We start from the raw sequence: 26,631 nt of genomic DNA, 5'->3' as shown, positions 1-26,631 counted from the left end.
TCCAGTAGTTCTGCTTTTGTTCTAAGCAGATTGAGTTAATCGGAGGATTGTCGTGTCCGAGAGTAGAGGTGAATATCTCTCAAGTATCTAATGAAGCGAGATGTTCTTTGCAGATGTTGAAAATCATAAAAACTACAGGAATAAATTCAGAATCAAGATCAAGAAGAAATACTGTTAGCATCTTTGATCATATTTATTGAGAGTCGATTGATCCGCCTCAGACCTAGACGAAAGAGGAGAATAGGAACAAGACAGAAGCGGTTTCATATCGAAATTTGTTTAGTATAAATGACGACGACTCAAACGCGTTGGAAGAATATTTTTTGTATAGAAGTAGACAAACTAGAGGATGACACTTTTTGAGACACACTTGCGTAAAATTTTGATTCCCGAGAACCGGTGTTTACTTGGCAGACAGACGCAACTCCGTCCGATTTTCCAAATTTGTCTCGCGGGTCGTTGCATTTGATCTTAATATTGATTTTAAGAGTCAAATCGTAGATATAATCTGTAGTCATTTTAACTGAAATTTAAAATAAATCCGTTGTGTCAATTTCAATTACTAGGTCGTTAGCAATCAATTACTAGGTTGAAATGGTAAGCGAACCATACGGTTATTTCGCAATGCTCGAGATGCAATGTTGGGTTAATTTGTTCCAAAATTACTAGGCAACACAGAAAACTTCTTCCTTCGACTATACAAAGGTTCAGAATAAATCAGGTGGCACTGGCTACAATAAGTGGGAATTAGTAGACGGAAATAAATCTGTTCATAAATTCACGAATCACGATTTCGTAAAATTAACCATTAACGCGAATCGTGACCAAGTTCCCGAACTCATGAATAACGAAACTGGGGGTGGGCGTAGCGTAGTTGGTAAATCGATTGCCTTGTACGCAGCGCACCTGGGTTCAAGTCCCAACCCCGCATATAGGGTTAGAAATTTTTCATAAGAGATTTTTCTAACCCAAAGAGGCGAATGACCTTAAGGTTAAAACTTCTTTAATCGAAATAAAAAAAATAACGAAACTCTTATTCACGAAATTTTACAAAATAATTTCGCCAAAATAACAGATGTCCATAAAATACAAATATCTCCATTAATAAAACCGTTACGGAGTGAAAAATTGAAACCAATTATAAATCACATTATCATTGTTCAATGTGTTTGAGTTATGTGAATGCGGTTGAAACACCCCATTCTTTCTTTCGTTACCCTCGAACTCAGATCTGCCTATTCTCAAACAACGCGCTGTACTAATGATAGTCAGTCTCTGATGTGTCAGTACTATAAATAATCAGCACACGACAGGAAACTCTGCGGGGGAGTCTCAAGACAAAACAATTGTCACAACAAAATCTAATAGGGGAAGATGGGGTAAAACGCACCCCCGAGGCAAAATGCACCCCTTGCTTATATCGAAAACAGCTGAAAATTTCTAGAAAACGGTAAGACCAGTCGGAAGTCCGCCATAGTAAACTTACACTGTCAAAATTTGATAATAGTACATCAATAGCAGCTCGAGAAATAAATAAAAAACAATAACGTGCTCTTCTCATGTAATTATTGTGGCTCGTGTAACAAGGATTTTCCGCTCTTATAAAGACTGTTTTACTATTATATTTGAGCATTTCAGTTCTCTTTATACCGTTGTGCATTATTCCGTCGAACTACATATGAAAAATCTACTAAATAATTCACTTTTTGCTAAATTTATATCTCTGCTCCATCGGGGGCAAAGTGCCCTCTTCTCTGATTTTGCTGATTTTTAATCGAAAGCAGAAAAATCGTTCGGAAAACCTACCAATTGCATAACCTAAGGCTATTTAATGGCACACTTTTGTGAAATCTCGTCAGAAAACAAAACTACTTGCTTGTTCGCTGAGCATTATGCCCCGTTGTTGTGATGCATTCTACCCCGTTGTTGTAGTGCATTATGCCCCGTTGTTGTGGTGCATTTTGGCCCCGCACAGGTGCGTTTTGCCCCGCTTATTTTTCAAAAGGTGATTTTAATGATTTTGAAGAATTGAATTATTTTCACGTTTTTGAATATTTTTCAAAGCGTTATGATTTTGATAACAGAGAAAAATGTTGGCTAAACGATATCATTAATTAAATTCTCCCAATTGATGTTCTATAGCCTAGTTATGATCATATTTCCTTAGGGGGTGCGTTTTACCCCATCTTCCCCTACATACACATTCTAAACCACCAGCAAAAGCTAAATCAGTAACACCCTTCTCCAGCGCATAAGAAGAAATAAATTGCAAACGTAGAAGCGACCGATTTATTAACCGAAGAGAAAGTAAACATTTGTACTTTCATCCATTTAAATTAGTGCGCATTTCATGCGCAACGGGAGCATCTGAGCATATGCTACGTTCGCAAGAGGCACAGGATAGAAAAGTTTTCTGAATTGAATACCGCACGAAAGGCCCCATCGCTGTTCCTAGAAGGCACAGCTTTGTTGTGTTTTGTGTTCCTTTTTATCATTCCACAGTGGTCCAGAATGTGCATGAATTAAAGGTTATTCTTAAGACTAAACAGCTTAGCCTTATCATGTCTTTGGAAAATAAATTAACTTTTTTTTGTTTCTAGGTAGAGTTTTACGAAGTTACGACAAATTTTAGGAAAGTTTGATAAAAACGTGCAAGCTCCCCACTCAAAAACACATAACAAAAAGATTTCAAAACTATATCTCGCTTTGTTACTCATTTCTATTATTTAAGGTGTTGTTGAAGTAGATAATCTAAAAAAACCATTATCGAAAAAGAGAAGGAAAAAGAATCAGAAAAACAATGCTCAGAAGTGCAAACGTGATAATCGCACAGCTCCACGTGAGTTGGAATGTACAACTTCAATTCCACACTCTGGCGACGACGAGGATACCGAAAAAGGTATTTGCAAGTATAGAACCAGCCGCAGCTGTTGAAAAAAACATTCCCTTCCGCGGATTCATGATTTTTTTTATAACAGTTGCAACTTCCTCAATTTCTTACCTGAATGACGTCAATGGATTGCATTTATTATATGCGTTATTAATTTTTGGATAATCTGCTGTATTCATACTCTTATAATAAAAGTTGAACCACTGATTTTTAGGTGTACATTGTTTTATTTAAACTCGAATATAGTGACCTATCGATGTGTAATTTTTCCAAGGAGAGCTTGTTCGTCGAAATCGGTGCAAAAACACTAGTGCACGAGCTCGCCAAAAAACTAACCCACTTGACTCCACTTTACACTACACTATTTTTAATAATAGAAGCTAGAGTTTTGATGTGCTAGAGGAAAATGTTCGTCTTCAAAAACTCTGAAAACCATCTAAAGATTATGTTAGTAAAGAATGAAAAATGAAAAAGTTGCATTGAAAATTTGTTATTACATACACGAATTGACCCTTGGTAGTAAGGGAATGTAGTCTAGGTTGGGACGGGTTTGTTTAGAGGCTGATATCTTGTTTCCATGACAATATTTTTTAGTTTGTAGTACACTATTTTGTAGATATATTATGTCACTTAATGTCTGCGAATGGAAGATGTTTACTTGCAATTTTAAATAAGGCTCAGGATCAATTTTCTAGATGACGGCAAAATGGCCAAAAAAAGTGTCGTATAGGTTGGGACATTTCAAACAATTTAAATAATTAAAGGCAATTTAAACGTTAATGCATTATATTTAATTTTTGGTTAATATTTATTTGTTAATTGGTATTTTAGAATAAGAATAAGTAACTGAAAGACTTATTTACTTCCATTTGAAAAAGTTAAGCTGACTACCAGTTTTTACATGTAAAACTTGTACGCAATCTTGTACGCATGCGTAATTTTATGGTGTCCCAACCTATACGACACGCTTCGCCCAACCAATTTTTCGAAGAAAAAAATCCAATGAAGCAAACGCAAAACCCTGATCGGTTATAACATTTTAGTTGCTTCATAACACATTAAAATTATTTACGTTGAAATTTCAATGAAAAAGATTCAATTTAGCATTCAGCAATTCAGCAAAACAAAAGATTTTTCGCTCGTTTTTTGACACTGCTTAGTGCAGTTGTGACAATAATGAACTATAACTTCAACTTGGTATAAAAAGTGAGCTACGATCGAGTCTAGCATGTGCTTAAAATAACAGATGGTAACATGTTTTGTTATGTTATGTTTAAATTACATTCACTGTGGACAATATAAGAGATGTTCTCACGATGAAATTGTGCACTTTACAAGACACTTCTACTATTTTAAACAGTGGGTAGGATGGTTCTAAGCTCATAAAATGCAAAGAATTAACTTTTCAATTGTTCGAGATAGGGTCTCTCAGTCTTTCAGAAATGGAAGAAAATCAAATATAAAAATAAACGTTGTCGAAAACACAAGATTTTTCATTTTACAAGAAATCCACCAACAAATAGTTTTATTTATATTACTTTTGCAGTATTGATTTTTCGTTAGGATGACTTTGGAAATACTTTCAGATATTTTAAAGTAGAATAATTTGTTTCAATATACTGAATATCTAACTTCTTTCGTTGGAAAGCTATATATACTATTTGGTGAAAAGAAACTACTTTTTGAGTAAATATTGCAAGATTTAAAAGATATCTTTATTTTTTGGTGGTGTATATCGCGAAATTTGTTATTTCATACAGCAGTAACGATATTTAATATAAAGTGCACTAGCTGAAGACGATGATATTCGAAACAGTTATCTTTTTATGTTAAAGTTCTCATAACTTAGTAACGTGAAAAGTTTAGTAGTTGGTGTATAAGAACGAAATAAGAATCCTAAACTAATCTTTAAGCTATCCAAAGTTTCTTTAATGTAAAATAAAAACTATAATTTATATAATTAAAACCGATTGTTAAAGCACACCCAAAAGCTAACATTTGGTTGTCTCGTACAATGGAATTTATAAAAGATGGAGCTAGCATGTCTTCATCGAATTTGTCTAAAATGTATTGCTCTACAATTTCAACGAACCATTAAAAGTTCAGTTTTAGATTTTGCTAAAATTAGCACCACCCTAGCTTCTGTTCAAACGAAAAGAAGGGTTTTTGCAAAGTACAACAACTTTACTAAAAATATTATAAGACTAAGTTAGTTAGTTTTAGCAAATAGTTAAAATTCCTACTACATTTACATTCTAGACCACTGTGCGTTGGCCTTCCCAGATGACTGTGCTTGATCCGATGCCCGAGTGTTAGCCGATCTGCAAATTCATAAATGGGTATTTCGTATTGCAGAATTCGATACCAAATTTTTACGTATTATGCCCTTTGCTCGCTTTGCGTGATGCAACCAAAAAATATTTTACAATAGAAAGGCTGTATACTTTTAAAATATCCGAAGCACTTGTTTGCACAAAATGCGAATGTGCATCAGAGAAGATTAACATGTTAAAGCTATCACCATTGCGGATATGAATTCGTAGTAGTAACCATCCTTCAATTCAGCATTGTTTTCCATAATAAGATAATTAGGCCTTGTTTTGGGTATTCCATTGAAAAATAATGAAATGATCAATTGGGATAGCATAAGGGACCGATGGGAGGAGGAGGAGGTGTATGTACGACGACTGTTCGCAACGGGACGTGAAAATCGTCATCGGTGATATGAACGCTCAGGTAGGACGGGAGGCAATGTTTAGACTGGAAATCGGGCCAAACAGCTTGCACACCGTATCGAATGACAACGGCCAACGATGCGTGAACTTCGTAGCCTCTCGTGGCATGGTAGTTCGAAGTATCTTCTTGCCCTCAAAGATATCCACAAAGCCACCTGGAGATCACCTGACCAACGCACCGAAAACCAAATCGATCACGTTCTAATCGACGGGCAATTCGTACCTACCGCAGTGCGACTATGAATTCGGACCATTACCTAATTTCAGTATGCATGCGCTCAAAACTCTCGACGGTGTACAACACTCGTCGTAGTCGGACGCCAAGGCTCAACATCGCGCAACTTCGGGACGCCGGGGTTGTCCAAGACTATGCACATCTGGGCGCAGCTACTTTTGAAGATGGCTGGAGGGAGATCCGTTCCGCCATAGGAAGTACTGCTATAGCGGCACTAGGTACAGCGATTCCGAATCGAAGAAATGACTGGTTCGATGACGAATGTAAGCAGTTAATAGAGAAGCAGAATGCAGCACGGCCGATGATAGTGCAGCACGGAACCAGAGAAAGAAGCGCCAACAGGAGGAACGAGATCGCGAAGCGATGGAACAACTGTACCGCGTAAACTACACACTGAAGCTCTACGAAAAACTGAACAGTTCACGCAAAGGCTACGTTCCGCAAGCCGATATGTTCATGAACTTAGACGCCAACCTTCTTACGAACGCGTGTCAGGTGATTGAGAGGTGGAAGCAGTACTATGACGAGCACCTCAACGGTGAAGCTGCATTGGACGAAGGCGGTTTGGCAACGGATCTTGGAGCACGCGCAGAAGTCGATAGGCTGTCGGCCCCTGATCTCCAAGAAGTCAAGGAGGAGATCGGTCGACCGAAAACAACAAAGCTGCCGGTGTAGATCAACTACCCAGCGAGTTAGTAAAATACGATGGTGAAACACTGGCTAGAGCGCTGCACTGGGTAATCGCCAAAATTTGGGAGGAGGAGATTCTTCCGGAGGAGTGTCGTTTGCCCAATCTACAAAAAGGGTGACAAGTTGGATTGCTGCAACTACCGCGCGATCACACTACTTAGCGCCCCCTACAAGGTCCTCTCCCAAATTCTTTGCCGCCGATTGTCACCATTTGCAAGGGAGTTCGTGGGGCACTAGAAAAGCGGGATTCATGGGTTCCCGCGCTACCACGGACCAAATATTCGCGATTCGGCAGGTTGTGCAGAAGTGCCGCGAATGAAACGTGCCCACACGTCTTTTGTTCATCGATTTCAAATCGGCGTATGACACAATCGATCGAGATCAGCTATGGCAGATAATGCACGAGTACGGTTTTCCGGATAACCTAACACGTTCAGTCAAAGCAACGATGGATCGGGAGAAGTGCGTTGTTCGAGTATCAGGGAGTCTCTTTAAATCTCGAAGAGGTTTACGGCAAGGTGATGGTCTATCGTGCCTACTGTTCAACGTTGCGTTAGAAGGTGCAATAAGGAGAGTGAGGATAGAGTCCGTTAAGCTTTTTGGCTTCGCCGACGACATTGACATAATGGCACGGAACTTTGAGGCGCTGCCGGAAACGTATATCAGACTGAAGGCTGAAGCCAGCAGGATTGGACTTGCCATTAACGTCTCGAAGACAAAATACATGAGAGGAAGAGGTTCTAGAGACGACAATGTGAACCTCCCATCCCGAATTCGGATTGACGGTGACGAAATCGAGTATTTGGGCTCACTGGTAACCACCGACAATGATACCAGCAGAAAAATTTAGAGACGGATTTTGGCGGGAAATCGTGCCTACTTTGGACTCCGGAGGACGCTCTAGTCGAACAAAATTTGCCGCCGTGCCACGAGACATGGACTATGCTCGTGGAGGACCAACTCGCCCTTGGAGTTTTCGAACGAGAGGTGTTGCGTACCGTCTATGGTGGCGTGCAGATGGAAGACGGAGCCTGGCGCAGGTTAATTAACCATGAGTTACTTCACCTGCTGGAAAAACCATCCATACCGTAAAAATAGGACGTTTGCGGTGGGCTGGACACGTCGTGAGAATGTCGGACGACAACCCGGTGAAGATGGTTCTTGAGAGCGACCCTACAGGAACAAGAAGACGGGGCGCACAGCGAGCACGGTGGATCGACCAGACAGAGGACGACCTGCGGACCCTTCGAAGACTGCGAGGCTGGCGACAAGCAGCAATGAACCGAGTGGAGTGGAGACGGCTTCTGCATACAGCAAGAGACAACAAGGCTCTAGCCTGAATGGTTCAATTAGAATCGGGCAGGCATTGTAATTCTCTCTCACTCACGCGAGAAGAGGCTTATCCGATGTCCAACTTTTCCGAAATAAGATGAGTCGCAATATTCTCCGTCTCCACAAATAGCGTGAGAATAAATTTTCCGGATAAAGTTTATTTGGTTTTTTTTCCTTCTCACCGAAGAAGGTGATAATATTTTAATTTCGTTGAAATCAATGAAAGCGTCAAAATATAAACTTAATTTCAAAGGAAAGCTGCAAAGAAGTACGACAGACTTGTTTTTTCGTGTTTTGGAATTGCGACAGCAAGCCAGCGAGCACAAAAAGGATACCATGATAGACTCATTCGCTCATTCTCCGGCGGTTTTCTTTATCCGGAGAAAGAACACGTATTTATCCGGAGAAGTTTTCTGAGTGCCAATAACTTTTCGTGTGAAAATGTGAGTTTTTATTGTCGCAGTAGCAAATTATCTGGACTCTTTTACTCATATGAGCGATAAATGCACTGCCTGGAATCGGGATAGCATAAGGATTTGTGCATTAGGCTGGAGTCCCACGGGTTGCAGGTTCGCATCTTGCTTTTGGGGGATTTTTTTTCACTGAATTGCTTTCGTTTAACTCACCATTTCGATCTGAGGATAGTTTTTTATTAATTGTGAAAGTTACTGCCGGGTTAGGCTGTGATTGCTCGATTTTTGAGGATTTCAAAAATCCTGTAAGGATTGTCGGTTTTGGAAATCTCCCTGGATATCATGGCCAAGAATAAGGATGTATCTCAGGATGATTCATAGATCCGAAAAAAATATCTACCTAGTCTAGTAAGAATAATGTCAACCACCAGACTAGAAGCTGGATGCTTGAAGCGGCTACACGTCGGAACAGGGAACGAAATTATTTATGGCAGATAATGTTTGAACATGGATTTCCGACGAAACTGATAGGGCAGATTCGTATGAGGTTGAAGAGTGAAGTCAGAAGATCCGGGGAGATATACGACTCGTTTGTGATGCTAGATGGATTAAATCAGCTTGACGCATTTCCTTCCTTGTTGTTCAAAATAGCATTCGAATGTGCGGTGTGCTATGTAACGGAGCTACCATCACGAGATCGGTAATAATAACTTCCACAGTTACTCTGCCTACATCAAAACCTCAGGTGTGTAGCTTTTTTAATAACGAACAACTTTGTTGAAGGTAGTATAACGATCAGAGGTTACCGGACAAAGTTTTTTAGTTTCGATGCTCAAAAATTCGTTCTATTCTAAGCATGTGCGACAAAGAGAGGCAGTATATAACATTACATTAGAATATCTTTGTACCACCATCTTTTTGCCTTTCTCATATAGAAAGGTTATGCAATCACTCTGAAAAACGTCAACCTAATCCCGGCCCGGAGGGCCGAGTGTCATATCCCATTCGACTCAGTTCGTCGAGATCGGAAAAAGTCTGTATGTGTGTGTGTATGTGTGTATGTATGTGTGTGTGTATGTGTGTGTGTGTATGTATGTGCGTATGTGTCAAATAATGTCACTCATTTTTCTCAGAGATGGCTGGACCGATTTGCCCAAACTTAGTCTCAAATGAAAGGTGCAACCTTCCCATCGGCTGCTATTGAATTTTGGATCGATCGGAATTCTGGTTCCGAAATTACGGGTTTCAGAGTGCGGCCACACAGAAATTTCTCATATAATCTATAGGAAAAATTAAAAATAGAATTTTTATTTTTGATGCTAAATGTATTCAAGGTGCATAAAACGTCGAGATTTGATGCAAACACGAAAAAAATTTGACGAAGATTCACTTTTTTGGATTTTGCACATTTTTGCCTTTCTCATATAGAAAGGTTATGCAATCACTCTGAAAAACGTCAACCTAATCCCGGCCCGGAGGGCCGAGTGTCATATCCCATTCGACTCAGTTCGTCGAGATCGGAAAAAGTCTGTATGTGTGTGTATGTGTGTGTGTATGTGTGTGTGTATGTGTGTGTGTATGTGTGTGTATGTGTGTGTATGTGTGTGTGTGTATGTATGTGCGTATGTGTCAAATAATGTCACTCATTTTTCTCAGAGATGGCTGGACCGATTTGCCCAAACTTAGTCTCAAATGAAAGGTGCAACCTTCCCATCGGCTGCTATTGAATTTTGGATCGATCGGAATTCTGGTTCCGGAATTACGGGTTTCAGAGTGCGGCCACACAGAAATTTCTCATATAATCTATAGGAAAAATTAAAAATAGAATTTTTATTTTTGATGCTAAATGTATTCAAGGTGCATAAAACGTCGAGATTTGATGCAAACACGAAAAAAATTTGACGAAGATTCACTTTTTTGGATTTTGCACATTTTTGCCTTTCTCATATAGAAAGGTTATGCAATCACTCTGAAAAACGTCAACCTAATCCCGGCCCGGAGGGCCGAGTGTCATATCCCATTCGACTCAGTTCGTCGAGATCGGAAAAAGTCTGTATGTGTGTGTGTGTATGTGTGTTTTTTTTTTTTACAATGGAGAAGACCTTTATGTCCTAGCCCAGTACACGTGCTAACGGTAGGGTCCAATCTACCACACGGGGTGCACTGGGGGCGTGTCGGACTCAAATGGTGACCAGCCATTAATACCGACTAAACTCCATTGGGCTCCGCCATCATTCCTCCCAGGAACTACCTCTCGGTATTACTTCTGGGGGGATGGCTGTACTGAATGTACTCATTCACTCTCACTCGCGCGATCATACATCCTGTATGAGGCTTACTTGGGTGCTCTCTCAATCACACTTTGATTCACTCTCAAACACTCCCACATGAGGCTGACTTTTGTGCTCACCTTTTACGTTCCATGCGAGGCTGACTTGTGTGCTCACCTTACTCATTCCTTGCTAGGCTTACTTTTGTGCTCGCCCTACCCATCCATGTGAGGCTGACTTGGGTGCTCACCCTATCACCTGATTCACTCTCAATCGTGCCACTCTATTGTACCTTTGTCACTCCCTCTGGCATCCCATGTGGGACATTTTTCTTAGGCCCCACTTCTGACATACCATGCGAGGCTGACTTTTGTGCTCACCTTTTTCCAAAAGTCTCAAATGAAAGGTGCAACCTTCCCATCGGCTGCTATTGAATTTTGGATCGATCGGAATTCTGGTTCCGGAATTACGGGTTTCAGAGTGCGGCCACACAGAAATTTCTCATATAATCTATAGGAAAAATTAAAAATAGAATTTTTATTTTTGATGCTAAATGTATTCAAGGTGCATAAAACGTCGAGATTTGATGCAAACACGAAAAAAATTTGACGAAGATTCACTTTTTTGGATTTTGCACATTTTTGCCTTTCTCATATAGAAAGGTTATGCAATCACTCTGAAAAACGTCAACCTAATCCCGGCCCGGAGGGCCGAGTGTCATATCACATTCGACTCAGTTCGTCGAGATCGGAAAAAGTCTGTATGTGTGTGTATGTGTGTATGTATGTGTGTGTATGTGTGTGTGTATGTGTGTGTATGTGTGTGTGTGTATGTATGTGCGTATGTGTCAAATAATGTCACTCATTTTTCTCAGAGATGGCTGGACCGATTTGCCCAAACTTAGTCTCAAATGAAAGGTGCAACCTTCCCATCGGCTGCTATTGAATTTTGGATCGATCGGAATTCTGGTTCCGGAATTACGGGTTTCAGAGTGCGGCCACACAGAAATTTCTCATATAATCTATAGGAAAAATTAAAAATAGAATTTTTATTTTTGATGCTAAATGTATTCAAGGTGCATAAAACGTCGAGATTTGATGCAAACACGAAAAAAATTTGACGAAGATTCACTTTTTTGGATTTTGCACATTTTTGCCTTTCTCATATAGAAAGGTTATGCAATCACTCTGAAAAACGTCAACCTAATCCCGGCCCGGAGGGCCGAGTGTCATATCCCATTCGACTCAGTTCGTCGAGATCGGAAAAAGTCTGTATGTGTGTGTGTATGTGTGTATGTATGTGTGTGTATGTGTGTGTGTGTATGTGTGTGTGTATGTGTGTGTGTGTATGTATGTGCGTATGTGTCAAATAATGTCACTAATTTTTCTCAGAGATGGCTGGACCGATTTGCCCAAACTTAGTCTCAAATGAAAGGTGCAACCTTCCCATCGGCTGCTATTGAATTTTGGATCGATCGGAATTCTGGTTCCGGAATTACGGGTTTCAGAGTGCGGCCACACAGAAATTTCTCATATAATCTATAGGAAAAATTAAAAATAGAATTTTTATTTTTGATGCTAAATGTATTCAAGGTGCATAAAACGTCGAGATTTGATGCAAACACGAAAAAAATTTGACGAAGATTCACTTTTTTGGATTTTGCACATTTTTGCCTTTCTCATATAGAAAGGTTATGCAATCACTCTGAAAAACGTCAACCTAATCCCGGCCCGGAGGGCCGAGTGTCATATCCCATTCGACTCAGTTCGTCGAGATCGGAAAAAGTCTGTATGTGTGTGTGTATGTGTGTATGTATGTGTGTGTATGTGTGTGTATGTGTGTGTGTATGTGTGTGTATGTGTGTGTATGTGTGTGTATGTGTGTGTGTGTGTATGTATGTGTGTATGTGTCAAATAATGTCACTCATTTTTCTCAGAGATGGCTGGACCGATTTGCCCAAACTTAGTCTCAAATGAAAGGTGCAACCTTCCCATCGGCTGCTATTGAATTTTGGATCGATCGGAATACTGGTTCCGGAATTACGGGTTTCAGAGTGCGGCCACACAGAAATTTCTCATATAATCTATAGGAAAAATTAAAAATAGAATTTTTATTTTTGATGCTAAATGTATTCAAGGTGCATAAAACGTCGAGATTTGTTGCAAACACGAAAAAAATTTGACGAACATTCACTTTTTTGGATTTTGCACATTTTTGCCTTTCTCATATAGAAAGGTTATGCAATCACTCTGAAAAACGTCAACCTAATCCCGGCCAAATTTTTTTTTCGACTCGCTTAAGGTTTCTGGATTTTAACAGGGGCGTAGTTGATGGTTTGCGGAGAGGGGTTACACTCCCCCTCTACTGTTCACTCCCCTCCTTTAAAAATCTCCTTAAATCACCCCTCAGACCACCACCTCATACCCCTCCCTTTCAACCCCATCATCTTTAAACCACCACTATATTACAAAGCATACCAATTTAAGCTGGGGAGTCATTCGTTCATGGGACTTTCGCCCTCCTCACATACCCATCCCCGCATGACAAAATGAGTTAGCAAGCAGATAACATTGATCTAATGCTGATTAGACTAATGGAGTATGATATTTTTTTGTTTCAAGTGTTTCACCGTCGACACGTAGCTCATCAAGTTCGTGGCTGGCATGCCATTGTGTATAAGTGCAAAGTGTACTAAGAATGTAATGGACATTTCCACAATTATGTTGAACATAAAAAGCCTCCGTGCCATAGTTTAGAGAAATGAGAAAGGCACAATTGCACCGCTAGGTGGATTAAAACAGGTTTTTCCTTTCACCTTCAGCTGCACATCTGAGGAATTTATGGTACATAAGATGATTCTCACATTTTTTACTGAATTGTTTCCATTGCCGATATTTCATATATTTTTAAATACAAACTTGAAAATTCGCGTGAGTAAACCAGAAGCATGCGAACAAGTTTGTATTTGGAATGGGGCTTCTGGTGTCAATTATCATTCGATTTAGTGGTGTAAGTAAATTTTTGAGACGGTCTACTGGGCATGTAACGCTAATGCACAAAGAGAGATCAGCTACAGCCCTGTTCATCAGACAATCTGGAAGTAGTCGTCGACTAGGTTGCTATTGAGGAATATGCGCGTGGTTGAAGTACATTCGGTCGTGATGTGGAATTACCTGCATACGATGTTGATGGTGCGGCGTGCAAATGTGACAGGTCAGTTTCAGTGACGTCTCATACATAATATATTAGAACGGAGTTCACGGCAACCCTGACATATAAAACTCTCATCTTTTGCAACCGACTAAGGACAGTGGGTATTTATCTGTGTTCCCCGTCTGTTTTGAGAGAGATGATTGCCTTTTTCAATTATCATAGATCGTTCGTGTGATCATCTGATAAGATTTTTTTGAAGAACCGTTGCTGGAAAGTGTCCGCTGTTTTCGTAAAATTCGCCCTTCGATATTTTATTTAACCTTGCTCAATTTTCCCTTGTATTTAGTAAGAGCAGTTCTGTTGTCTGATTGTTCAACAGTAATTTTCGCATTATTGTAACAATTGAGATAATGGGTATGAAATTAATCCATTTTTATGAAGAATGTTATGAATATGCGCCGGAAGACAAATATGCTACACCGGCCTTTTGAGACTTCTCTGGCGTATTAAATGAACTTCATCATCGTTGATTTTCTTTTTTTCTTGTTTTAAGCGTTATTGTTCATTGAACACATGCTTTGTCATGGAACTAAGTGTCAATTATTTTTCAAATCCATAACGAAAAACGTTGCAGTCATAACAAGTACATAATTGACACTATCCGTAATTACCTCCATTGCCCCATTCTTGAGTCGTAACAATGGCGACTCTAAGATCATCTTTAATTCCAACAAGTCACTTAGGTACCTACCCTGCAGTGTCTGAAATCGTAGACATCCCAGGGGAAGAAGTGTCCGTAGAAGATCCGCAAAGTACCTTATAATTGAAATAGCGATGACAATTGTCCAATTACTGCCCCTCTGGTGAAGAGGAAAAACAATAACAAAACAGTCGTCTACACTGCCAGCTATCGGTCCGGACGAAAGAAGGTGCAGGCTGTGTTGTTATAACCGCTGAAGTTGAATCCGATGGGGGAACAATTTTCCAGATGTCATACAGAGCTGGAGCTCACTTATGACAGCTATTGCCGGATTGGTTGACAGCCATAAGCTGCTATGCTGCCGAGAATTGCATAATGATGGGCTTTAAAACCACGAAGATGATTTTATCAGTGGCATCCAGATTGTTATGTGTGAGGCGGTCTTCTGTGTGCACCAGGCACAACAATTGCTGCCGGACAAAAGAGTCCGATGATTATGATGGCATGTGCGATCAGGAAAAGTAATTGCAAAGATATAGGGTGATGTGCCTATTATGGCAGTAGAGCCTATTGTGACCCTATTTCGTACCCCTTGGTTTCGAACCAAGCATATGAGATAATGACACTATCGATTTGGCTAAAACAGGTGAGAAAAAATAAGCTCAAGTTTTATTCTTTATTTGTTGTGCACATATGTATTTAGAACTATCCTCTAAATCCAACTTTTAATTAAAACAAAATCACCTTATTGAAATATCTACTAATCCGCCTCGCTCACGTAGTGAACCGAAACTGGATGCAACGGCGCTTAGCAAAATAAACACTTACGAGCCAGCATTTACCGCCTCATATCTCGTTATTCCAGCACAAATATACTAAACATTGCACTGATACATACCTTTATTTTAGCTGGAGAACCTTTTTACGATAATTTCACTTTAAAATCACTCGTCAAACACTAGAATAGGCCTAGTGTTATAATAGGATAAAACTAAATACGGGGGTTCCTATTATTGGCATGTTTTGCTGATACACTACCACAATCAAAACCAACTTTTTGTATCCATCATACAGAAAAGAATCACCAGTGCGGCCAAACCAAAACATGAACTTGTAAATATAATGTAATGCAATTTCAGGTATAAGTAATCAATTACTTCAAGTTATTCAACTAATTGTTGATTGCAGATATTTTATTTTCATCTGCACATTCAATTCGGATTGATTGTGATTGTGTGAAACTTGTCATTCCAGTTGTTAACCTTCGAATGGTTTTTTTCTGCGTGCGCAATTCTGGGCGCTCTTCTACTAACAGCTGATTAGTTTCATTGATGTGCGTGATGTTTACGTTTGTTTTGATCGGCTGAAAAAAGCAGAATGATTCGTTTCACAAATCACACGTTGGCGTCCATGATTTGAATACCTAGTTAGAATGGACGCAAATGGAATATGAGGCATTGCGTTTCAACTAGATTGTTTTTCGATGAGGTGGAAATTGGCACACCCATGAGGCGATAATTGGATCGTTGAGGTGGGAATAGATGCACAGAATGGAACATTTATTTTCATTTATGCTGAAAATTGAGGCAATTCTGCTAAATAAGCATTATATAGATGTTTAAGAAACAGTACATTGATACTTTATTCTGAGAAAGGTTATAGATAATATGGCTTCTTTTAAAGTTGTTCAAAAAATAGTGCAACCTTCTCCCTAATGGTGCCAAAATAGGCTCATCACCCTAGTTGGATGGTCAGTTTTTTCCCATAATTTTATAATAATTTTACACATTATGTTTTATGAGTGCGTCCAAATCTTTTATTGAACAATAAAGTCATGTTTATTGCTTATTTTCGGTAGTTAATCCTATACGTACCTTACCATGGCCGTGGAATATAACTGTATAGGGCAAATAGTGCGTCCTGGCAAAGCTACACTTCAATTAGATCTTTAGTGAAGGTACCAGTCGATACAAAGAAGCCGTCACCATTTCACTATATTTAAAAACAGCCTCCAACCAGTAACTGTATCCGATCATTGACATGCAGTTTTCCAAACTTACTTTTGCTATAAACTTTCCCTTTGATTGGTTCACAACCGCCAGACCTTAACCGTATGTCATCCACTAATCATAGCCTGCTGCGGTTCACATGCAAATTAGTGGAAACACCCTGCGGATCAGCAGTTCAGACGGGGAAGCCGCATCGATAGCCCTTTTAACTATGCTGCTCCGCGGCGGCTCGTCAAGAATAATGCCATAAACTAGGCGTAACGAGCCGTCATAAGATTAGCCGCGTTGCCCGACAATGAATCAGAGTTTTTTTTTTTATTATAGAGGTTTTAACCTTAAGGTCATTCGCCTCTTCGGGTTAGAAAAATCTCTTATGAAAAATTTCTAACCCTATGTGCGGGGTCGGGAATCGAACCCAGGTGCGCTGCGTACAAAGCAATCGATTTACCAACTACGCCACACCCACCCCAGAATCAGAAAGTAATTTCCACTGAAAGCGGGCAATTTTCCAACAAATGATCTAATCGCGTCGGCAGCCGATAGAGCCAATTTGTAGCTGAGAAAGCCCGAGCGTTCACGAGATGAAGATACCAGCAGCGCCGAAGGAGCAAATCGGATTGTCAATTTTTCCTCCTGGAAAAGATAAATTTATCCCATGTCTCGGCTGGCATTGCAACTAGCCGCATACCTATACGGGAACGCAGTCCTGCTGGGTGAACCTGTTGTACTGTTGGCTGCTAAGGAGCAAATCTTGAGTGCGATTTGCATTTCTCGAACATACAACACGCACCAAGCAGCTTCGCAGCAGAAACAGCCACGGAAGGTGATTTATCTTTAGCAATTTGTGGTACTGCTTCACAGCAAAACGAGCCCTTCCAGCTGCGTGAAGGCTTCTCAAATATTTATAGATGCCCGGGTGTGCGATAGCACCTCTAGAACTAATTAGTTGCCGGCTGGACAAGTTCGCACACATAAACCCAATTTGTTTACGGTGCTAATCGTGCACTTGGCAGATTCCCGAGCAGCTGATTAATAAGCATAGAAAATCAGTTATGCGATGATGGTCGGCTAGTTTTCCCATAATCCTGTGGTTAAACCATAAGCCCTCCGCGTAGTGTATTCTTGGCTCACAGATAAAAAATGCATTCAGCTGGGTATCATCGAAAGGTCAACATCGTCAACGTAGGGCGCACACGTGAATCTCATCGGATTGGGCGGACATGTAGGCCAGACAACATACCAACATGTTCACTGCTGATCGGTCCGACCGAGATCAACATGTGGTGCACGTTGTACAAGTCAAGAAGCTGCAAGAAGCTAATTTTTATTACAACCACCGTAGATCTGCCCGTACTGATTGAAACCGGCAACGAATCAGGTAAGCTAGGGGTGATCCAATTCGACAAGGCTACACCTCGTCACGACTGTCTCGGGTGCTTCTTTGCCAGCGATACTGCCTCGCTGTTGATGGGGAACTTGTATACAAACATATGGATCACGGAAATGCACCAAGAAAGTGAGAACAAATCTACGCCCATCCCCGCCTTTCGCTCAGTCAGCCGCAGGCAAACCCGCTTCGAATAGGCACACGTGAGCGTTGACATGAGCGACATAATGTTCCGGAGCCCCAAGAGGGACATTGTACATGATCATATCACTCTTTTTGCCTATATATGCTGTTTCGAATGCGTCGTACGTGATGGTATGCTTTACCGGCCCGACTTCCAGGCCGTGGGCCGTGGGATCTGATAATTGCCCGGTGCTGATTGCAACTTAAACAAATGAAGAATGGGGTTTTACTGGCGGTTGTCGTGATGTCGTGAAAATTGTACGATCGGAGGATTCGGGGAAGATTCAGCCGTCTTTTTTTCTTCTCTGAATATGTGAAGTCGGGCTTACACATAGTATTTCGTCATTCGCCAAGTGTTCAACAATATCATAGCTGACAATGTTCTTAATATCCGAATATTTTGGTTATTTGGAATTGAAATCGATTTTTTGACGCATAGTCAAATATTTAGTCGAGTTTTATTCCATGGCACGATCACCAGAATTTCTGTTCTGTTTGATTCGAATTGACATGTTAACAATACTTATCTAAATCATTGAACATAGGAAATATTATTTTTCGAAAATTTGTGCAGTGCATTACAGTTATTGTAGAAAATATTGTACATTGAACGGGCAAGGAGAATTCCGAATAATAGGAGAGCCCGGGGTTAGTTGGCGGTTGGGGTAAGTTGGCGCAGTGGTTCGGTTTAGTGGTGGTTTTGGTGAAAATCAATTATTTTTTGAAAATGCTAGAATCTGATTTAGAACTGAAACTGATAAAAAATCTACAAACAAAAAGAATCAATATAGAAACTTTCAAACCTTCATAAATAATTCTTTGAAAATATATTTTAAAAGTTAAACAATATGCACTTTTGAAATAGAACAAATGTTCGAAAACTTTTCCTACGGTTAAAATGACATAATTCCGAAACCGTTTTCTTTACAGATTTAAATCATCGAAGAAGTTTTCTAATATACAACTTCGCGTATTCTGATATATTAACATTAATGCATTCTCCTAAAAGTCATGATGGAGAAAAAATAGAGACAATGTGTATTTAGAGAAATTGTTGAAAATGTCACCTAAAACAACTTTGTTGAAGGCATATCGTGCTATAAAACGATATTTGCGAAATTTTCTTATATCAAATTTTCTTCAAAATAACATTTTATTGTTTGTAACTAACAGAAGAGATTTATCGTATACAGTAATAAATATCAGAAAAACAATCTCGAAAACATTAGGTTCAAACAAAATTTGTTTGAAAAGTTAATTCTTCATGACTCCAATACTTCCAGGAGGATATAATCCCAAATTTTTTTTTATCAGAAGATATGATGTTCAGCGTTGTAAAATTTTTTGAAGATACTGAAACCTTTAAAGTTTCCTAACCTGCTGGAGACAAACTGAGAATGCCATTTTTCATAATTTTACTCCGACAGTATTATTTTCGTTTTTAGTCAAAAAAACATTTTCAGCAAATGTTGAAATTATGAAATTTCATAGGCATTCAACCTATTTCTGGTAATCTTACGGTTATGGTTAGTTTCAGAACGCCGGAATCAGTTTCTATTGGAGTCTTCTCATGTAGGTGTTTTATACGATACTGATATGATTTGACAACTATGGGATCCCGACTACGAGATCAGTAACAATATCCCATTCCCACAATTTTCCAAAAGTCTCCGTGATGCTTAAAACATTATATTCATTGAGAATTGTCCAGATAATTGTTATTGTAAAATTTAATTAAAATATTTAGCATCAGTAAGACTTTTTCTTCAATCCAATTATTTTTGGTTTGGTGGGAAACCCCCCCCCCCCTCTTGGCTACGCCACTGAGTTGCCGGATTCCCTTTTCTCCGCTTCCTAATTTTTTTTTCTCTCCAAGAGAATTGCTCTCTGGATCCTTAGAAATGGGTGGCATGTTTATTTTTGTTCGGATGCTCTCAGTTCAATCGAAGATGGCATCGAAACAGCAAGCACTCCGCGAGCGTGTTGTACGGTTTTACGAAACGCATGATCATCGTGGAAAAAAGTTTACGGTAGGCCACTTTTGAGACGAAAACGTGCCCGTGAGTACAGTTTACCGAATCCTGGCATCCCTGAGCGTGCAGCGGAAGGCTGGTAGAGGCCGTCCGGCGAAAATAATGACGAAGAAGAAGAAGAAGAAAGCTGTTCGACAACAAGAACGGAATGAGTTTGCGTGACGCCGGCCGAAAATATCACTGCTCCCATACCTTGATTCAACGAACCCTCAAGATAGAGGAGATCATCTGTCGGAAGAAGACTCGGACCCCCAAGTACACGGACGAGCAGATAGCGATCGTAAAATCGCAGTGCCGTTGGATGACGAAGAACGATCGCGGGACGTCGTTCGTACGGGACGACAAAAGTTACTTTCTGCTCTCGAAGACCCACATTCCAGGAAATTCTACTACTATTCCAGCGGTAAGTCGGCCACATCCCCCGAAGTAAGCTATAAGTTTAAGCATAAATTAAAAAAAGTTATGCTGTACTTCGCCATATCGGACAGAGGGATTTCAAAGCCGTGGTTCAAGCCGAGCGATCTGGCCATCAATCAACAAGTGTACCAGCAGGAGTGTCTTGAGAAAATTCTTCTGCCGTTCTTAAAGGAGCATCGTGCGGTTGGGAAGTACGTCTTCTGGCCGGACAAGACGTTTTCCCATTACGCCAAGAAGACGCAGGAGTATCTTGAGCAGAAAAAGATACCGTACGTACCGAAAGAAAGGAACCCGACTAACGTCCCCCAGTGCCGTCCCATTGAGGATTTTTTGGCTCCCTCAGTGCCCTAGTATACAAAAATAATTGGCGAGTCAAGGATACGATGCAGTTGACCACCAGGATCCGGAATTGTATTCGGCAGATGGACGTCAGTGCCGTCCAGCGCTCTTGAGAGAGCATCGCGATTAAGTTGCGTCGTACGGCTGACCAGGGCCCCTGTTCTGATATTCATCGCCATATTATTGAAGAATAAACATTATGTTTTTATTAAAAAATATTGAATTCGTTGAATTTGTATTTGTTTTTTAACTACATGTCTGAAAAAAATCCCAACCCGAAATAGCCTAATATTCTAGAGGTCTCACGGGAGCTGACTGCTAACTACTTGGCCGTAGCTCAGATAACACGTGTTCGAGCTAATAAGATACGCGTTGAATGACCTCAACCAGACAAACCAGACTGCTCGCTGCGAGTGTTTTACTAGGCAATTCAGGGTGTATGTGCCTTGAAGGGATCTATGGGGTCGTGTATGTATGTATGTGTATGTGCGGAGATCTATGGGGTCGTCGCCGAACCGACTCTGAAGTGCGAAAACCTTCCTTCACTTCAACAGGTGAAGATTCTGAAATGCAAGTAATTGTTTTGAGCAAAAACTGAGGATAATAACTTCTTCTCTGTCAGACTCGCTTCGGGTCACTTTCTCCGGGTCTTCTCTTCCCAACTGTCCTCCTGGATATGGTTCGTCTACCTGTTCGCCTGTTTGTACCGCGAGTAATGAACTGCAGCAATTGCAAGCCGCTGGGCTATACAGCCACGCTTGCGGTAGATAAACTGAAAAGTGTACTGCGGGAGCGCGGAGATAAATTAAGGGCTCCCTTAAGGAACGCTAGAAGCGCTCCTATGCAGAAATTTCAAAGAATGCTTCGCCATCTGACCCTGACGAAAACTCCTTTGCTCTTTTGGCTGGTATTGAGCAAGAATCTGACGACCTGCAAGAGGGAACATCTTTTGCTAACTCGGGAGAATCCAGGAAGAGGAAAAATCTAGCCTCTCCTAGACTGCTTCGTAAGGGTGCCAAGGTGTCGTCTCTTGAGGGTGCGCCAACTACAATCAATACATCCAACGGAAGTGAGGCCCTAAAACCGAAGCAAGTTGCTCCAGGACTTGGAAATTTTATTCTTATAAGTAGAATCCACGACTTCCAGCCAGGGACACCAAAAACCCCAAGCGTCTCCCTTTTTCAAACAGACACTCAGTCTTGTAACGGAATAATGAAATTTTCTCACATAGTGGACTTAATTTTCACAGCTTTCAATGTTACTGATCCTCTTAAAAGCATTCTGATACGTTTTCTCCCAATAGTGCAGACATTTTTGAAGCAGTTGACTGCTGGATGGACCCTCCTTGCAGCGATCGTATCCTTCGATGTCTAGGTCATCAAACTAGGTCACTGATACGATCACTGTCGTACAGTGGAGTTGCAGAAGTATCCTTCCGAAAATTGAGTTTTGCTAAACAGTTTAAAATGTGATGCTTTCGCATTATGTGAAACCTAGTTAACTTTCGATATAAATCTCAGCTTCCACTAATTTAATATCATTCGTCTGAACCGAGAAAACCCTCATGGAGAAATACTTGTGGGGACACGGCACATCGATTGGAAGAGGTATGCGACCGCGATACCCGAGAAAACCGAATACATACAAGAACTTCCTCCGGAGGAAGAGTACAAGTTTTTGGCTGGCTTGATTCTCGACAACGCGAATCAAGCTCAGTGCCCGGCGCGAACACCCACGAACGTCTCCCACCCCGTGGTGGGACAAGGAGTGCTCAGAGCTGTTCAAGGAGAACTCCACTGCATATAAGGCCTTCCGGGACGACGGGTTACCCGCTAGCTATCAACGGTACACGTCGTGAGAAAGGCGAATCAAAAATTTGAATGAAAGCCAAAAAACGCATTTATTGGCACCGGTTCGACGACATGTTAACGAGAGAAACAGCGATGAGCACAGTACCAACGAGAATACGAAATATTCAAACCGGTGGATATTCGCTTTCGCCAAGAAGAACTGTCCGGATTCTGTTCCGATAGAGAAAACGTTCCGCGCCGCGTCTCCACATGATATTGCGACCGAAACACCGTTTTCGATGGTGGAGTTCTCACTTGCTCTCTTATCATGCAACAATAACGCCCCAGAGTTAGACAGAATCAAATTCAACTTGCTGAAGAATCTGCCTGACACTGCAAAAAGGCGCTTGTTGAATTTATTTAACAAGTTTCTTGAGGGTAACATTGTCCCTCATGACTGGAGGCAAGTGAAGGTCATCGCCATCCAAAAACCAGGAAAACCAGCCTCCGACCACAACTCGTATCGGCCGATTGCAATGCTATCCTGTATTCGGAAGTTGTTCGAGAAAATGATCTTGTTTCGCCTCGACAATTGGATTGAAGCAAATGGCTTACTGTCAGATACACAATTTGGCTTCCGCAAAGGCAAAGGGACGAACGATTGCCTTGCGTTGCTTTCTACAGAAATCCAAATGGCCTATGCTAACGAAGAGCAGATGGCATCAGTCTTCTTGGATATTAAGGGGGCTTTTGACTCAGTTTCTATCAACATTCTGCACCACCATGGTCTTTTACCAATTTTAAATAACTTATTGCTAAACCTGTTGTCTGAAAAGCACATGCACTTTTCGCATGGCGATTTAACAACATCGCGATTTAGCTACATGGGTCTTCCCCAGGGCTCATGTCTAAGTTCCCTGCTCTACAATTTTTGCGTGAATGATATTGACAATTGTCTTGCCAATTCATGCACGCTAAGGCAACTTGCAGACGACGGGGTGGTCTCTGTTACAGGGCCCAAAGCTGCCGACTTGCAAGGACCATTACAAAATACCTTGGACAATTTGTCTGCTTGGGCTCTTCAGCTGGGTATTGAGTTCTCCAAGGAGAAAACTGAGTTGGTTGTTTTTTCTAGGAAGCGTGAGCCGGCGCAACTCCAGCTTTTATTAATGGGTGCAACGATCAACCAGGTTTTCACATTTAAATATCTCGGGGTCTGGTTCGACTCTAAAGGTACCTGGGGATGTCACATTAGGTATCTGAAACAGAAGTGCCAACAAAGGATCAATTTTCTCCGAACAATATCTGGATCATGGTGGGGTACCCACCCAAGAGACTTGATCAGGTTATACCAAACAACGATATTGTCGGTGATGGAGTAGGGGTGTTTCTGTTTCTGCTCTGCTGCGAACCTACACTTCATCAAACTGGAGAGAATCCAGTATCGTTGCTTGCGCTTTGCCTTGGGTTACATGCACTCGACCCATACGATGAGTCTCGAAGTGCTGGCGGACGCTCTACTGCTGAAAAATCGTTTTTGGGAACTCTCATATCTGTTGCTCATCCGACGCGATATTTTGAACCCGTTGATAATTGAAACCTTCTATACTCATCGAGCTTAATTCCCAAACCCGATTTATGTCCTTGTACTTTGACTACATGACACAGAGCATCAATCATTCTTCGTACAATCCCAACCGTTTCCGTTTCGTAGATACTTTTGATCTATGAAGGAAGAGATTCGTGAAATCCCGAATGATGTACGTCCGCAAGTGATCTCCAATATATTACATTATAAATTCAGAGAAGTCGACTGTGACAAAATGTTCCACACTGGCGGATAAAATCTCGATGGGACCACTGACTTCGGTATCTTCAACGATAATATCACCGCTTTATACAAGCTCAATGATCCTGCTTCAGTTGACGTCGCAGAATTAGCTGCTATTCAGTATACCCTTGGGATCATCGACATTTTGCTTACAGATCACAATTTCATCATTTAGGACAGCCTCAGCTCTACCGAGGCTCTTCGTGCGATGAAGCCCAAAAACAATTCCCATATTTTCTGGGAAAGACAAGGGAGTCTTTGTGTACGTTATCTGCAAAATCTTACCAGATTACCTTTGTTTGGGTCCCCTGGGCAATGAAAAGGCCGACTCTTTAGCATAGGTGGGTGCGTTAGAAGGTTTTGCTTCAATTTGCTTCAACGAATTTTTCAGTAGCTGTCGTCAGAGGACACTCAACAATTGGCAAACCTCGTGGAGCAATGGGGAAGTTGGACGATGGCTGCATTCTATTATTCCGAAGGTATCAACGAAACCTTGGTTCAGGAGGATGGATGTGGGTCGGTATTTCATTCGTGTAATGTCCCGGCTCATGTCTAACCGATGGATACGCATTTGCGGCGTATTGGGCTTGCAGAGAGTGCGCTTGTGATGAGGGCTATCACGACATCGAGTACGTTGTCTGGGCGTGCGTCGGATATTGTGACGCCAGGTCTCAGTTAAAGGATTCCCTTCGGGACCGAGGTAGACCACCCAATGTCTCAGCTCGGGATATGCTGGCAAATCGCGATTTTCCTTATATGTCCCTTATTTACATCTTTATAAAAACGATGAACATCCCAATTTAGCCACTCTTTTTTATTTCTCGTTTCTAGAAACTCCCTGTCCTTCTTTGTAGACCCGACCAGTGCCAGAGTGCACCTATGCGACAGCCATCGCCCTTACCACTACGCCTGCATAGCAGGAAACTGAAGCGATAGCGACTCGAGATCCGATGACTTAGGAAGGATTCCCCGCTGGTTCGAAGAATACCATCCGCCAACCCGGTACTCGACGACCTACTAGACTGAGGTACTAATTTGTGCCGCTGATCTCCCGTTTGCCCGAAAGTTGCAAATTTTGCTCTACTTTAAATCATTTCACTGCTTCACAAAGATTAAGATGGTATATTAGTACATTAATAGTAATTAGTAGTCAAGTAGATATGCCCATACAAAGTTTGATAAAAAATTACATTATTTAATGCAAATTTATTAATTACGTAATATTTTCTGTAAGGAAAGAATTTTTTTCCAAGCTTTTAAAACTACCTTAAGGGATCGAAACCAGTATAAAAATATTTTTGAAAAAAAATTAAGAATCGAATAGAAGACATTATAGCCAAAAATAGAATTTTGCGCTTGATCAAGTCTCCCCATGTTCCCCTAATCAGCAAACATGATGAAGTCAGTTTGCATTCGCTAATCATCTTCACAACGCAACGCAACGCAACAACGGAAATAAATCAGTTTACATTCCTGTTTTCACACTTCTTACTAAAGTTTAATATTAATAAAGCCTCTCTTGCTACGAAATCATTATACAAGTGCAATTCCAACTATCTACAAGAATAGTACTTGACACAAGATAAAAATAAAGATGCAGGCAAATACCTTCTGTACAAGATTCTGCATTTTATTCAAATGATCGCCGGGTAATATCAGCACCGACACGATAGAAACCACGAAAAAGTTCGTCGCGTGATTGAATATTATTAAAAAATATAAGCAGTGCTCCTTATAGCCGGCTATCCGGAGTTCAAGTTGCTTATTGTGCTAATCGTATTAATACAACAAATGATAAATTTCCCATATTCTCGGCAGCCGGCTGCCCAGAGCAATTAATACGTGATAACGCTATTGGAACACTTACTAACAACTCTCCTCTTCCCGTGAAACATGTGGAGATGCAGATGATTTCTCGGTCTCTAGTAGCAACATGTATCGGACTAACATTCCTTCCTTTCCCAGAAGATCTGAATTCGGAAGTGGCCGGCGTCGGTATTGATCAGCATGCAGGGATCAATATAGATTGTACAATGTGGCTCATCATGTTATTCCCAAGCATGTTGCTCCAATGAACATTTTGCAACCTAATTTGGTTCTAGTTAATAACGGAGTAGCAACTACGGGCTATCTCTTATGCTTATGTTTAACTGTAAAATATTTCGGAAAAAAATGTTACTCCCCCTCTTGTGTATCAAACAGGATTCCTTGTTTCAAAATTTTC

General features: G+C 40.8%; 1 protein-coding gene across 1 annotated transcript in view; it reads right to left on the bottom strand.

Moving 5' to 3' along the window:
• Positions 1–26,631, bottom strand: part of LOC131679918 (uncharacterized) — a 385,760-nt gene that overhangs the window by 155,277 nt on the left and 203,852 nt on the right. The window lies entirely within an intron of this gene.

The sequence above is a fragment of the Topomyia yanbarensis genome, chromosome 2 (genome assembly GCF_030247195.1).
Source record: "Topomyia yanbarensis strain Yona2022 chromosome 2, ASM3024719v1, whole genome shotgun sequence".
Lineage (NCBI taxonomy): Eukaryota > Metazoa > Arthropoda > Insecta > Diptera > Culicidae > Topomyia > Topomyia yanbarensis.
Note: the sequence above shows the minus strand (reverse complement) of the source record. Positions and strands in the feature narration are given on the sequence as shown.